This window comes from Nicotiana attenuata, chromosome 8 (assembly GCF_001879085.1).
Source record: "Nicotiana attenuata strain UT chromosome 8, NIATTr2, whole genome shotgun sequence".
NCBI lineage: Eukaryota > Viridiplantae > Streptophyta > Magnoliopsida > Solanales > Solanaceae > Nicotiana > Nicotiana attenuata.
Genome location: NC_031996.1, coordinates 12,190,762 through 12,204,003, shown reverse-complemented (window position 1 = coordinate 12,204,003; position 13,242 = coordinate 12,190,762).

Below are 13,242 nucleotides of genomic sequence, written 5' to 3'. Positions count from 1 at the left end.
GGTGGAATTGGGGATTTTTGGGTAGAAATTAGGAATTTCGAAATTTGGGGATTTAGACCTCAAATTGAGGTTGGATTCCAAAACCAATTGTATATCCGGGCTCCGGGATGAATGGGTAATCGGGTTTTGGTCCGAATTTTGGGTTTTGACCAAGCGGGTCCGGGGTCGGTTTTTGACTTTTGGGGGAAAATGTTGGGAAACTTATAATTATGTATTGGAATTGATTTCTTTAGCGATAATTGATGTTATTAAGTTAATTATGACTAGATACGAGTGGTTCGGAGGTGGAAACTAGAGGAAAAGCGGTAATTGAGCTTTGAGTTGGTCGTTGGATTGAGGTAAGTGTTGTGTCTAACTTTGACTCGAGGGATTAGGGATCCCCGACTTAATTGCTATGTGAAAATCCATGTGTGTGGCGTATAGGTGAGGCGACGAGTACCTATGCGCCGCCAATTTACCTGTTTTGACTGTCCCCTTTCCCGTTCTTAATATAATGTTCCCTGCCTTAGCTGCTACATGCTTATTTGATATTTCCATGATTGGTTGCTACTTGTCGGATATTGTTTTCGTTGTTGAAAACTATTGGATATCGCGTAGTTTCATTATTTCATATTATTGGTTTAAGCTGGTTATCAGTGTTTATCGGTATACTCTGTATTGGTTTCGCTGAGTGATATAATTTGAGTGAAGTTTCATAATTGTACCGTCTTCCGTTTGTTATCGTTAAGGTTTAAATACTGTGGGAAGTTTTGAGCTGAATTGTGAAATTTATGTTCTTATTATGTGATTGGTACTGATATGGTGGGATTGGGTTGCACACCGCAACATGAGGAATAAGGGTGATATATTGAGGAGGAATAAGGGTGAAATGTTATTATATGGTGGGATCGGGTTACGCGCCGCAATGGGAGGAATAAGGGTGATATATTGAGAAGTAATAAGGGTGAATTACTATTGTACGGTAGGGTCGGGTTGCACGCCGCAACAGGAGGAATAAGGGTGGATTGCTATGGAGTAATAAGGGTGACTGTTCATATTAATATTGATTATATGGTGGGATCGGGATGAGCGCCGCATTAGTTTATGTGATTATGTATTTTTCCTCTACTGTGTAAGTTATTCTGTAGTTTTGTATCTCACTTAATGATTGGTTATAGCTGGGTACTGTTAAGATATTTAAGCTCTGTATTCACTTCCTGCAAGTTACTATTTCATTTTGTACCGTACTTCTTTCTGCTTTATTACATACTGTATACAGGTTATATTGTGATTTCCCCGCCGTAGCCTCATCACTACCTCGTCGAGGTTAGGCTCCGCACTTACCAGTACATGGGGTCAGTTATACTGATACTGCACTCTGCACTTTCTGTGCAGATTTCGGAGGAGGCAGTGGCTGATTGAGAGATTGGCTGCAGTTTTACTTACTTCCGCAATTATTTTACTTGTTTAAGTTTGTTGACTCGTAATCATTAAAATGTAACAGAAATTGGTTAATAACGCTCTAACGTTGGCTTGCCTAGCAAGTGTGACGTTAGGCGCCATCATGGTCCCGAGGGTGGGAATTCCGGGTCGTGACAAAGGTTTAATACTTTTTGGTCAAACATATATGACAAGCAATGTTACTTTTTATATAGTGAGATCTCTCTATAACAACATTCATATAAAAGCCAAGTTTTCCTCAGAACCGACTTTTTAAGTTATATTTTACTATATCTCTATAACAAATTTTTACCTATAATAGTAACATCCATATTTATAGCAGAATGTGATGACCCGAAAGGTTATCTCGTATTTTTGAACCCAATTCTGGGTTCCAAGGCCTTCAAAACCTCATTATCTTTCTCCTCAATTTGTGTGCACAGTCCGGGCACGTTTCTGAAAAGCCTCTATGTGAAAATTCGAGAAAATATTGAGTTTTGCCTTTAAAAGTTGATTTTGGTTGACTTCGATCAATATTTTGAGTAAACGGACCAAGACTCTTATTTTAATGGTCCCAGAGGGTCCGAAGTAAAATATGGGACGTGGGCGTATGCCCGGAATCGAATTCCGAGGTCCCTAGCCCAAGAAATAAATTTTTGAAGAAAATTGTTAAACTGGAAATATAAAGGTTTTAAGAATTTGTTTAATAATTGATTTTGTTGATACCGGGTCCGTATTGTGGTTTCGAAGTCCGGTATAGGTCCTTTATAATATTTATACCTTATCTATGAAATTTGGTGAGAAACGGGACTGATTTGACGTGATTTGGACCTTTGCTTTAGAAAATAGAACTTTTGAACTTTCTTGAAAATTTCATTTAATTTGATGCTAAATTCGTAGTTCTAGGTGTTATTTTGCCGATTTGATCGCGCGAGCAAGTCCGTATGATGTTGTTAGACTTGTGTGCATGTTTGTTTTGGAGCCCTGAGGGCTCGGGTGAGTTTCAGATAGGCTACAGGGTGATTTACACTTAGAAAATCTGTTGTGTTTGCTACTTCTGGTATGTTGATACCTTGTGCTTCGCGTTCGCGAAGCAACTCTCGCGAACGCGTAGTGTAACCTGGGCTGGGGAGGGGATTGTTCATCACAAACGCGAAGCCATTGTCACGAACGCGGAGGGGGGGGGGGTTGCTCTTCGCGAACGCGACCGGCATCACGCGAACGCGTAGAGTAAAATGGAGGTGGGCTGGGGAATCTTTGAGTTGTTCTTCGCGAACGCGGTCCAAGGCCGTGAATGCGATGGTCAGGGGGGGAAAGACCATTGCGAACAACTCTTCGCGAATGCGAAGGCCGTTCTGGCCGCAGTGCATCGCGAACGCGACAGGCCTCTCGCGAACGCGATGAAGGCCTCTCCAGTCTTTTAAAAACAGAACCAGAATCGGGATTCTTTCAAAAACTCATAACTCTTTCATAAAAACTCGACCTAGGAGCTATTTTGAAGAGGGATTTCAACACCAATTCATAGGTTTGTGTTCTTCAACTCATTTCCTTCAATTTCCTTCAACACCCATTAGATTTTTAGCCCTAAATCTTGTTCTTTCATGGTAGAATTAGGGATTTTAGGAATAATCGGGGATTTTGCAAATTTGGGAATTTAGACCTCGATTTGGGGTCGGATTCCAAAACTAATTACGTATTTGGGCTCGTCGGTGAATGGGTAAACGGGTTTTGATCCGAACCTCGAGTTTTGACCAAGCGGGCCCGGGGTCGGTTTTTGACTTTTTTGGGGAATGTTTGGGAAACTTGTAATTATGCATTGGAAATGATTTATTTAGCAATAGTTGATATTATTAAGTTAATTATGATTAGATACGAGTGATTCGGAGGTGGAAACTAAGTGAAAGGCGATGATTGAGGCTTGAGTTCGGCCGTGGAATCGAGGTAAGTGTTGTGGATAACCTTAGCTTGTGGGATTAGGTATTGTTGCCTTATTTGTTACGTGTTTAGTTGTTGAGAATGCCATATAGGTGAGGTGACGAGTATCTATACGTTGTTGTCGGATCATAGCATGCGAGTGAATTTTATACTTGTGACTATTGTATTTCTTTATACGTACTGTTCGTGCTTAAACTGGTTATTCTTCATGTTAAACAAGTCTTATTATGTTTTCCTGGTATTGGATATTGGTTGAGTATTGACTCAAGTTGAGATTTATAATGTGAAGTTAAATGTTGAAACGAGGTTGGTTATTGATGATTCGCTTGCTGGGTTGTTATTGTTTCTATTGTTTGGGTGAGGAAGAGTGTAAAACACGAAGGGTGATGCCGTGTAAGATATTATGAGTGAGTGTTAATGCATGAAGGGTGATGCCGTGCCGTATTCTGATATTGATAATGCACGAAGGGTGATGTCGTGCCATGTTATGAGAGAGTTAATGCACGAAGGGTGATGCCGTGCAGTTTCTATTGTTTCTTATGATTAGGAAGAGAGTAAAAGCACGAAGGGTGATATCGTGCCATTCTTATCTGATTTATATGGTGAGGTTGAGAGTAAAAGCACGAAGGGTGATGCCGTGCAATTTCCGTTACTATACTTACTAGTTGTTACTGGTTCAAGGTGTAGTAGGTGTTTAAATTCTCTACTATTGTGATTCTTATTTTTTTTTTCAATCCCCTCAGCATGTTTTCCCTTTCCCATTATTATCTGTTTAGCTTCCAATTGTTGTTATTTTCTCGTATATGATTTAACTGTACATGTTCATGTTATTGTCGTGTCCTAGCCTCGTCACTACTTCGCCGAGGTTAGGCTCGGCACTTACCAGTACATGGGGTCGGTTGTACTGATATTGCACTCTGCACTTTCTGTGCAGATTTCGGTACCGGACCTCGTTGACCACAGTTGGGTTGCTGCCTTCAGTCCATCAGGAGACCCAAGGTAGATCTGCCGGCGTTCGCTGACCCTGGAGTCCCCTTCCATTATCTAGTTTTCCCTGTTTTCTTTCATTTTGAGAACAGATGTATTTTCTTTAAACCAGTATTTGTAGTAACTCTTAGAAGTTCGTGGATTGTGACACCAGATCTTTGGGTAGTCGTGTATTAGTCTTTAGATTGTTATAAAATTTCTGCACTTTTTATCTTGCTTTAGTTTAAATTATTGTTACTTACAGTTTTGGTTAGTGATTAGCGTGTTAGATCTTTATCTATTGGCTTGCCTAGCATTCTAAAGGTTAGGTGCCATCACGATCCCGATGGTGAGAAATCCGGGTCGTGACAAGTTTGTGTTAGAGCACTAGGTTTCCTAGGTCTCATAATTCACGAATAAGCTAGGTAGAGTCTGAGGGATCAGTACGGAGACGTCTGTGCTTATCCCCTAAAGGCTATAGAGTTTAGTAATAACTTCACATATATTTTTCTCTGTCGTGCGATTTGATTTCTCAATGCTAATTGATCTCTCTACTCTTGTTCCTTCGCAGATGGTGAGAACACGTACCACTTCGTCAGCTGATTATCAGCCCGAGCCCCCTGTGGTAGCTCCTACGAGGGGCAGAGGACGAGGGTGAGTCATCTGATGTTGTTGTCACAGGTACCGTTTCAGTTTGCAGTAGAGATAATTCAGTTCTATTTGATCCAGGGTCTACATACTCCTATGTGTCATCTTATTTTGCTACATACTTGGTTGTGCCTCGTGATTCTTTGAGTGCTCTTGTATACGTGTCCACACCGGTGGATGATTCTATTGTTGTAGATCATGTCTATCGCTCGTGTGTGGTTATTATTGAGGGCCTTGAGACCATCATAGATCTCCTACTTCTTGATATGGTCAATTTTGATGTCATTTTGGGGATGGATTGGCATTCACCTTTTCATGCTATATTAGACTGTCACGCGAAGACCGTGACCTTAGCCTTGCCGGGGTTGCCTCAATTGGAGTGGATAGGGACTCTTGGTCATTCTACCAGTAGGGTTATTTCTTATATGAAGGCTCGCCGTATGGCCGAGAAGGAGTATTTGGCTTATTTGGCTTATGTTCGTGATTCCAGCGGAGGTTCCTTCCATGGATTTCGTACCAGTTGTTCGTGAGTTTCCAGAGGTATTTCCTACAGACCAGCACTTTTGCATTGATTTGGCTCCGGGCACTCAACCCAATTCTATTTCGTCGTACCGTATGGCCCCGCCAGAGTTGACAAATTGAAGGATCAGTTGCAAGATTTGCTTGACAAGGGCTTCATTAGGCCAAGTGTCTCGCCTTGGGGTGTGCCAGTGTTGTTTGTAAAGAAAAAGGATGGGTCGATGAGGATGTGCATAGATTATCGGCAGTTAACAAAGTCACCATTAAGAACAAGTATCCATTGCTGAGGATTGATGATTTATTTGATCAACATCAGGGTGCCAAGGTGTTTTCAAAGATCGATTTGAGGTCTGGCTACCATCAGTTGAGGATTAGGTCATCCGATATCCCTAAGACAAGCTTTTCGAACTCGGTATGGGCATTATGAGTTTCTAGTGATGTCATTTGGTTGACAAATGCCCCAGCAGCATTTATGGATTTAATGAACCGAGTGTTCAAGACCTATTTGGATTCCTTCGTGATTGTTTTTATTGATGATATCTTGATCTACTCCCGCAGTCGAGAGGAGAATGAGCAGCATCTTTGGATCGTTCTTTAGACTCTGAGAGACAGCTAGTTATATGCCAAGTTTTCGAAATGTGAGTTTTGGTTGAGTTCAGTGGCATTCTTGGGCCACGTTGTCTCGGTAGAGGGTATTCAGGTGGATCCTAAGAAGATTAGGTAGTCAAGGACTAGCCTAGGCCCACATCAGCTTCAAAGATCCAGAGTTTCTTGGGTTTGGAGGGTTATTACTGTCGGTTTGTGGAGGGGTTTTCATCTATGGCAGCCCCAATGACTAGATTGACCCAGAAGGGTTCCCCGTTCAGGTGGTCAGACGAGTGTGAGATGAGCTTTCAGAAGCTCAAGACAGCTTTGACTACGGCGCCGGTGTTGGTATTGCCCACGGGTTTAGGGCCCTATATAGTATATTGTGACGCATCTCGTATGGGACTTGGTGCGGAATTGATGCAGGGTGGCAAGGTTATTGCATATGCTTCGCGACAGCTGAAGATTCACGAGAAGAATTATCCAGTTCATGTCTTGGAGCTAGCAGCCATTGTTCACGCGCTGGAGATTTGGAGGCACTATCTGTATGGCGTGTCGTGTGAGGTGTTCACGGATCACAAGAGTTTGCAGTATTTGTTCAAGCAGAAGGAGCTCAATTTGAGGTAGAGAAGGTGGTTGGAGCTATTGAAAGACTATGATATCACCATCTTGTATCATCCCGGGAAGGCCAATGTGATGGCCGATGCTTTGAGCAAGAAGTCAGCTAGTATGGGCAAGCTTGCATATATTCCAATCGGTGAGAACCTCTTGCATTAGATGTTCAGGCTTTGGCCAATCAGTTCGTGAGGTTGGCTGTTTCTGATCCCAGTCGTGTTCTAGCTTGTACAGTCGCTCGGTCTTCCTTGTTTGAGTGTATCAGGGAGCGGTAGTTTGATGATCCTCATTTGCTTGTCCTTAGGGACACAGTGCGGCGCAGAGATGCCAAGCAGGTTGCAGTTGGAGATGATGGAGTTTTGAGGATGCAGGGTCGTGTTTGTGTGACTAATGTGGATGGGATTCGCGAGTTGATTCTAGAGGAGGCCCACAGTTCCCGGTATTCTATTCATCCGGGCGCTGCTAAGATGTATCGGACTTGCGGCAGCATTATTGGTTGAGGAGGATGAAGAAGGATATTGTTGCATATGTAGCTCGGTGTTTGAATTGTCATCAAGTAAAGTACGAGCATTAGAGACCTGGTGGTTTGCTTCATAAGACTGAGATTCCTGAGTGGAAGTGGGAGCGTATCACTATGGACTTCGTTGTTGGACTCCCACGGACTCAGAGGAAGTTCGACGCAGTATGGGTTATTGTGGATAGGCTGACTAAGTCATCGCATTTTATTCCGGTGGTCGTTTCCTATTCTTCGGAGCGATTGGGAGAGATTTATATCCGTGAGATCGTTCGTCTTCATGGTGCGCCTGTGTCTATCATTTCTGATCGAGGTATGTAGTTTACCTCGCATTTCTGGAGGGCAGTACAGCGTGAGTTGGGTACGCGGGTCGAGTTGAGCACAACATTTCATCCTCAGACGGACGGACAGTCCGAGCGTACTATTCAGATTTTGGAGGATATGCTTCGCGCCTGTGTTATTGACTTTGGAGGTTCTTGGGATCAGTTCCTGCCGTTAGCTGAGTTTGCCTACAACAACAATTATCAGTCGAGCATCCAGATGGCTCCCTATGAGGCATTATATGGTAGGCGGTGTTGGTCGCTGGTTGGATGGTTTAAGCCGAGAGAGGCTCGGTTATTGGGTACGGATTTGGTACAAGATGCCTTGGATACGGTTAAGATCATTCAGGATAGACTTCGTACAGCTCAGTCCAGGCAAAAGAGTTATGCCGACCGTAAGGTATGTAATGTGGCATTCATGGTCGGAGAGACAGTATTGCTTCGGGTATCACCCATGAAGGGTGTGATGCGGTTTGGGAAAAAGGACAAGTTAAGCCCTAGGTTCATCGGGCCTTTTGAGATTCTTGATCGAGTGGGAGAGGTGGATTACAGACTCGCGCTGCCACCAGTCTTATCGGTGGTACATCCAGTGTTTCATGTGTCAATGCTTCGGAAGTATCATGGCGATCCATCCCACGTGTTAGATTTCAGCATTGTCCAGCTGGACAAGGCTTTGACCTACGAGGAGGAGCCGGTAGCCATTTTAGACAGGCAGGTTCGTCAGTTGAGATCGAAGAGTTATCCTTCGGTTTGTGTGCAGTGGAGAGGTCAGCCTATTGAGGCAGCTACCTGGGAGTCGAGTCCGACATGCGGAGCACATATCCCCATCTTTTCACTAGCTCAGGTACTTTTCTATGTCCGTTCGAGGACGAACGGTTGTTTTAGAGGTGGAGAATGTGATGACCCGAAAGATCAACTCATGTTTTAGAACCCAATTCGGGGTTCCGAGGCCTTCAAAACCTCATTATCTTTCTCCTCAATTTGCGTGTGCAGTCTGGGCGCGTTTCCGGAAAGCCTCTATGTGAAAATTTGAGAAAATATTGAGTTTTGCCTTTAAAAGTTGATTTTGGTTGACTTCAGTCAACAGTTTGAGTAAACAGAACCGAACCCATGTTTTGACGGTCCCAAAGGGTCCGAAGTAAAATATGGGACTTGGACATATGCCCGGAATCGAATTCCGAGGTCCCTAGCCCAAGAAATAATTTTTTGAAGAAAATTGTTAAACTGGAAATATAAAGGTTTTAAGAATTTGTTTAATAATTGATTTTGTTGATACCGGTTTCGTTTTTGATTCCGGAGCCCGTTACAGGTCCGTTATAATATTTATACCGTATCTGTGAAATTTGGTGAGAAACTGGACTGATTTGACGTGATTCGGACCTTTGGTTGAGAAAATAGAACTTTTGAACTTTCTTGAAAATTTCATACAATTTGATGTTAAATTCGTAGTTCTAGGTATTATTTTGCCGATTTGATCGCGCGAGCAAGTCCGTATGATGTTTTTAGACTTGTGTGCATGTTTGGTTTGGAGCCCCGAGGGCTCGGGTGAGTTTCAGATAGGCTACGGGGTGATTTACACTTAGAAAATCTGCTGTGTTTGCTGCTTCAGGTATGCTGATACCTTGTGCTTCGCGTTCGCGAAGCAACTCTCGCGAACGCAAAGTGAAACCTGGGCTGGGGAGGGGATTGTTCATCGCGAATGCGAAGCCATGGTTACGAACGCGGAGCACTGGGGGCTTGCTCTTCGTGAACGCGTAGAGTAAAATGGAGGCGGGCTGGGGAATCTTTGAGTTGTTCTTCGCGAGCGCGGTCCAAGGCCCGCGAACGCGATGGTCAGGGTGGAAATACCATCGCGAACGCGAACAACTCTTCGTGAACGCGAAGGCCGTTCTGGCCGCAATGCATCGCGAATGCGACAGGCCTCTCGCGAACGCGATGAAGGCCTGTCCAGTCATTTAAAAATAGAACCAGAATCGGGATTCTTTCAAAAACTCACAACTCTTTCATAAAAACTCGACCTGGGAGCGATTTTGAAGAGGGATTTCAACACCAATTCATAGGTTTGTGTTCTTCAACTCATTTCTTTCAATTTCCATTAGCACTCATTAGATTTTTAGCCCTAAATCTTGTTCTTTCATGGTAGAATTAGGGATTTTAGGAAGAATTGGAGATTTTGCAAATTTGGGAATTTAGACCTCGATTTGGGGTCGGATTCCGAAACTAATTACATATTTGGGCTCGTGGGTGAATGGATGAACAGGTTTTGGTCCGAACCTCGAGTTTTGACCAAGAGGGTCCGGGGTCGGTTTTTGACTTTTTTTGGGGAATTATTGGGAAACTTGTAATTATGCATTGGAAATGATTTATTTAGCGATAATTGATATAATTAAGTTAATTATGATTAGATACGAGTGGTTTGGAGGTGGAAACTAAGGGAAAGGCGGTGATTGAGGCTTGAGTTCGGCCGTGGAATCGAGGAATGTGTTGTGGCTAACCTTAGCTTGAGGGATTAGGTATTGTTGCCTTATTTGTTACTCCCTCCGTTTCATATTTGATGAGGTAGTTTGACTCGGCACGGGGTTTAAGAAGAAAGAAGAAGACTTTTGAAACTTGTGGACTTAAAAGCTTAAGGAGTAAAAGGTTTGTGGGGCCCTGCCATTTGTTTGGCTATAAAAGCTTCTCATTAAGGGTAAATGAGTAAAATAAAGAGTTTAAAGTTTAAATTATTTCCAAATTTAGAAATGTGTCATTTATTTTGGAACAGACTATAAAGGAAAGTACCTCATCTAATATGAAACGGAGGAAGTATGTGTTTAGTTGTTGAGAACGACGTATAGGTGAGGTGACGAGTATCTATACGCTGTTGTTGGGTCATAGCATGCGAGTGAATTTTATACTTGTGACTGTTGTATTTCTTTATATGTACTGCTCCTGCTTAAACTGGTTATTCTTCATATTAAACAAGTCTTATTATATTTTCCTGGTATTGGATATTAGTTGAGTAGTGACTCAAGTTGAGATTTATAATGTGAAGTTAAATGTTGAAATGAGGTTGGTTATTGATGATTCCCTTGCTGGGTTGTTATTGTTTCTGTTGTTTGGGTGAGCAAGAGTGTAAAGCATGAAAGGTGATGCCGTGCAAGATATTGTGAGTGAGTGTTAATGCACGAAGGGTGATGCTGTGCCGTATTCTGATATTGATAATACACGAAGGGTGATGCCGTGCCATGTTATGAGAGAGTTAATGCACGAAGGGTGATGCCGTGCCGTTTCTATTATTTCTTATGGTGAGTACGAGAGTAAAAGCACGAAGGGTGATGCCGTGCCGTTCTTATCTGATTTATATGGTGAGGTTGAGAGTAAAAGTACGAAGGGTGATGCTGTGTATTTTCCGTTACTGTACTTACTTGTTGTTACTAATTCAAGGTGTACTAGCTGTTTAAATTCTCTACTGTTGTGATTCTTATTTTTTATCAATCCCCTCGGCATGCTTTCCCCTTCCCATTATTATCTGTTTAGCTTCCAATTGTTGTTATTTTCTCGTATATAATTTAACTGCACAGGTTCATGTTATTGTCGTGTACTAGCCTCGTCACTACTTCGCCGAGGTTAGGCTTGGCACTTACCAGTACATGGGGTCAGTTGTACTGATACTGCACTCTGCACTTTCTGTGCAGATTTCGGTATCGGACCTCGTTGACCAGAGTTGGGTTGCTGTCTTCAGTCCATCAGGAGACCCAAGGTAGATCTGCCGGCGTTCGTTGACCCTGGTGTCCCCTTCCATTATCTAGTTTTCCCTGTTTTCTTTCATTTCGAGAACATATGTATTTTCTTTAAACCAGTATTTGTATTAACTCTTAGAAGTTCGTGGATTGTGACACCAGATCTTTGGGTAGTCGTGTATTAGTGTTTAGATTGTTATAAAATTTCCGCACTTCTTATCTTGCTTTAGTTTAAATTATTGTTAATTACTGTTTTGGTTAGTGATTAGCGTGTTAGATCTTTATCTGTTGGCTTGCCTAGCATTCTAAAGGTTAGGCGCCATCACGATCCCGATGGTTGAAAATCCGGATCGTGACACAGAATGCTTTATAACAGCTAGTATATAAAATCTTTAAGTTTACTAACAATTGTAAAATGCACACAATCTTTTCCACTAAACAAAGTTTCTATCTCGCATAAGATATAAAATTAGAAGATTTTGCACATGATATATTTTCCATTGGATAAATTCAAAAAAAAATATTTAGATAGAGAAATTAACTGATAAGCTCTTAGATTGTCTTCAAGGAAAAGCTATTGGATACTTTTTTGCTGAAAATTTGGACATGAACCTTCGCCAATTCAAGCGTTATATCGCTAGTAAGAGAATGAAATCTACGAAACAAACTACAATTATAAAGTTCTTTCATCAATCTAGAAAGAATTTATTTTCTAGGTAGCTTTAAAATGTCTGCCTTAGAGTTTAAATCTTTATACGTTTAGTTATGAAATTATTAATAATGTATTAGCTTTCTTGAATATTTAACTAGTGAATTATGCATATCTTTTAAGATTTTAAATTTAAATAATTTTTTATCTTTTATATGTAACATTCAAAAAGGAAAAAATCAATAATTTCTGGATATTTTTTTTATCTATAACAGCCAAAAAATATTTAAACGTCAAATGTTGTTATAGGTGTATAACAGCTATTCACTATAAAAGCCAATAAAAATTGGAAAGAACAAGACTGTTATAGAGAGGGTTGACTGTATTTTATACCCAATATATAGTAAAAAATTCGACAAAACAATACCAGGCAATACTGCTTGGGCAAGGTGTATCCGCCCTCACTCTGATAGAATATAGATATTTTCACACTATTTTTTTCTCATGTTTTCAGGTCTATTTTGTCCTCTATAATATTACATTTTTTTTTTAATTTCGGGATAATATAATATTACATTCAATCGTCATAGTTTTACACTTATCAGCCGGTGCATTTAGATATCGGCATATGAGATATAACTAAATCATCTCGAACGACCTTTTCTCGTGCTGCACACTCATCTTGTATAAGGATGTCACGTCAGTACAAATTAAGGTAACTGAAAATATATTAAAAACGTAAACCCAAGAGAAAATGGTAAAAATTACACGGGGTGCCCTATTTGGTCGCCCCCATTTAACCTATACCGATTTTTTTAAAAGTTTTAACTTGTACCCACTTTTTAAATAATTTCAGCCCTCTTTCTCCTCCTCCTTCTCCTTCTCCTTCTTCTTCTTCTTCTTCTTCTTCTTCTTCTTCTTCTTCTTCTTCTTCTTCACTTTAGGCTCGATTTTAAAATTCCAAATCATGTTCAAATACCTTCAAACTTCATATTTCACGTGGGAATCACCTTAAGATCAAATCTCAATGGTTTTTAACATCAATTTCGTAAATCAAATAAACTCAAATGGATCAAATTTACTTTTTTTCATGAACCCACTTATAAAGATGATGAACTTGAAGAACAAGAAACTTCTCAATTCACTTGTAGCCACCCAAATCACTTCAAATCAACTTCAGTTGATATATTTCAACATAAAGAACAAACCCCCAATCAATTTCAAATATCAATATGCATCAAGATCCAAGAAATGAAAGATTCAACTCAAGAACATGAAGAATTTATTTTTTTTTTAGTAATTTTCTATTTGGTTTGGGTATTTTACAAATAAATACAATACTTAGCTAGT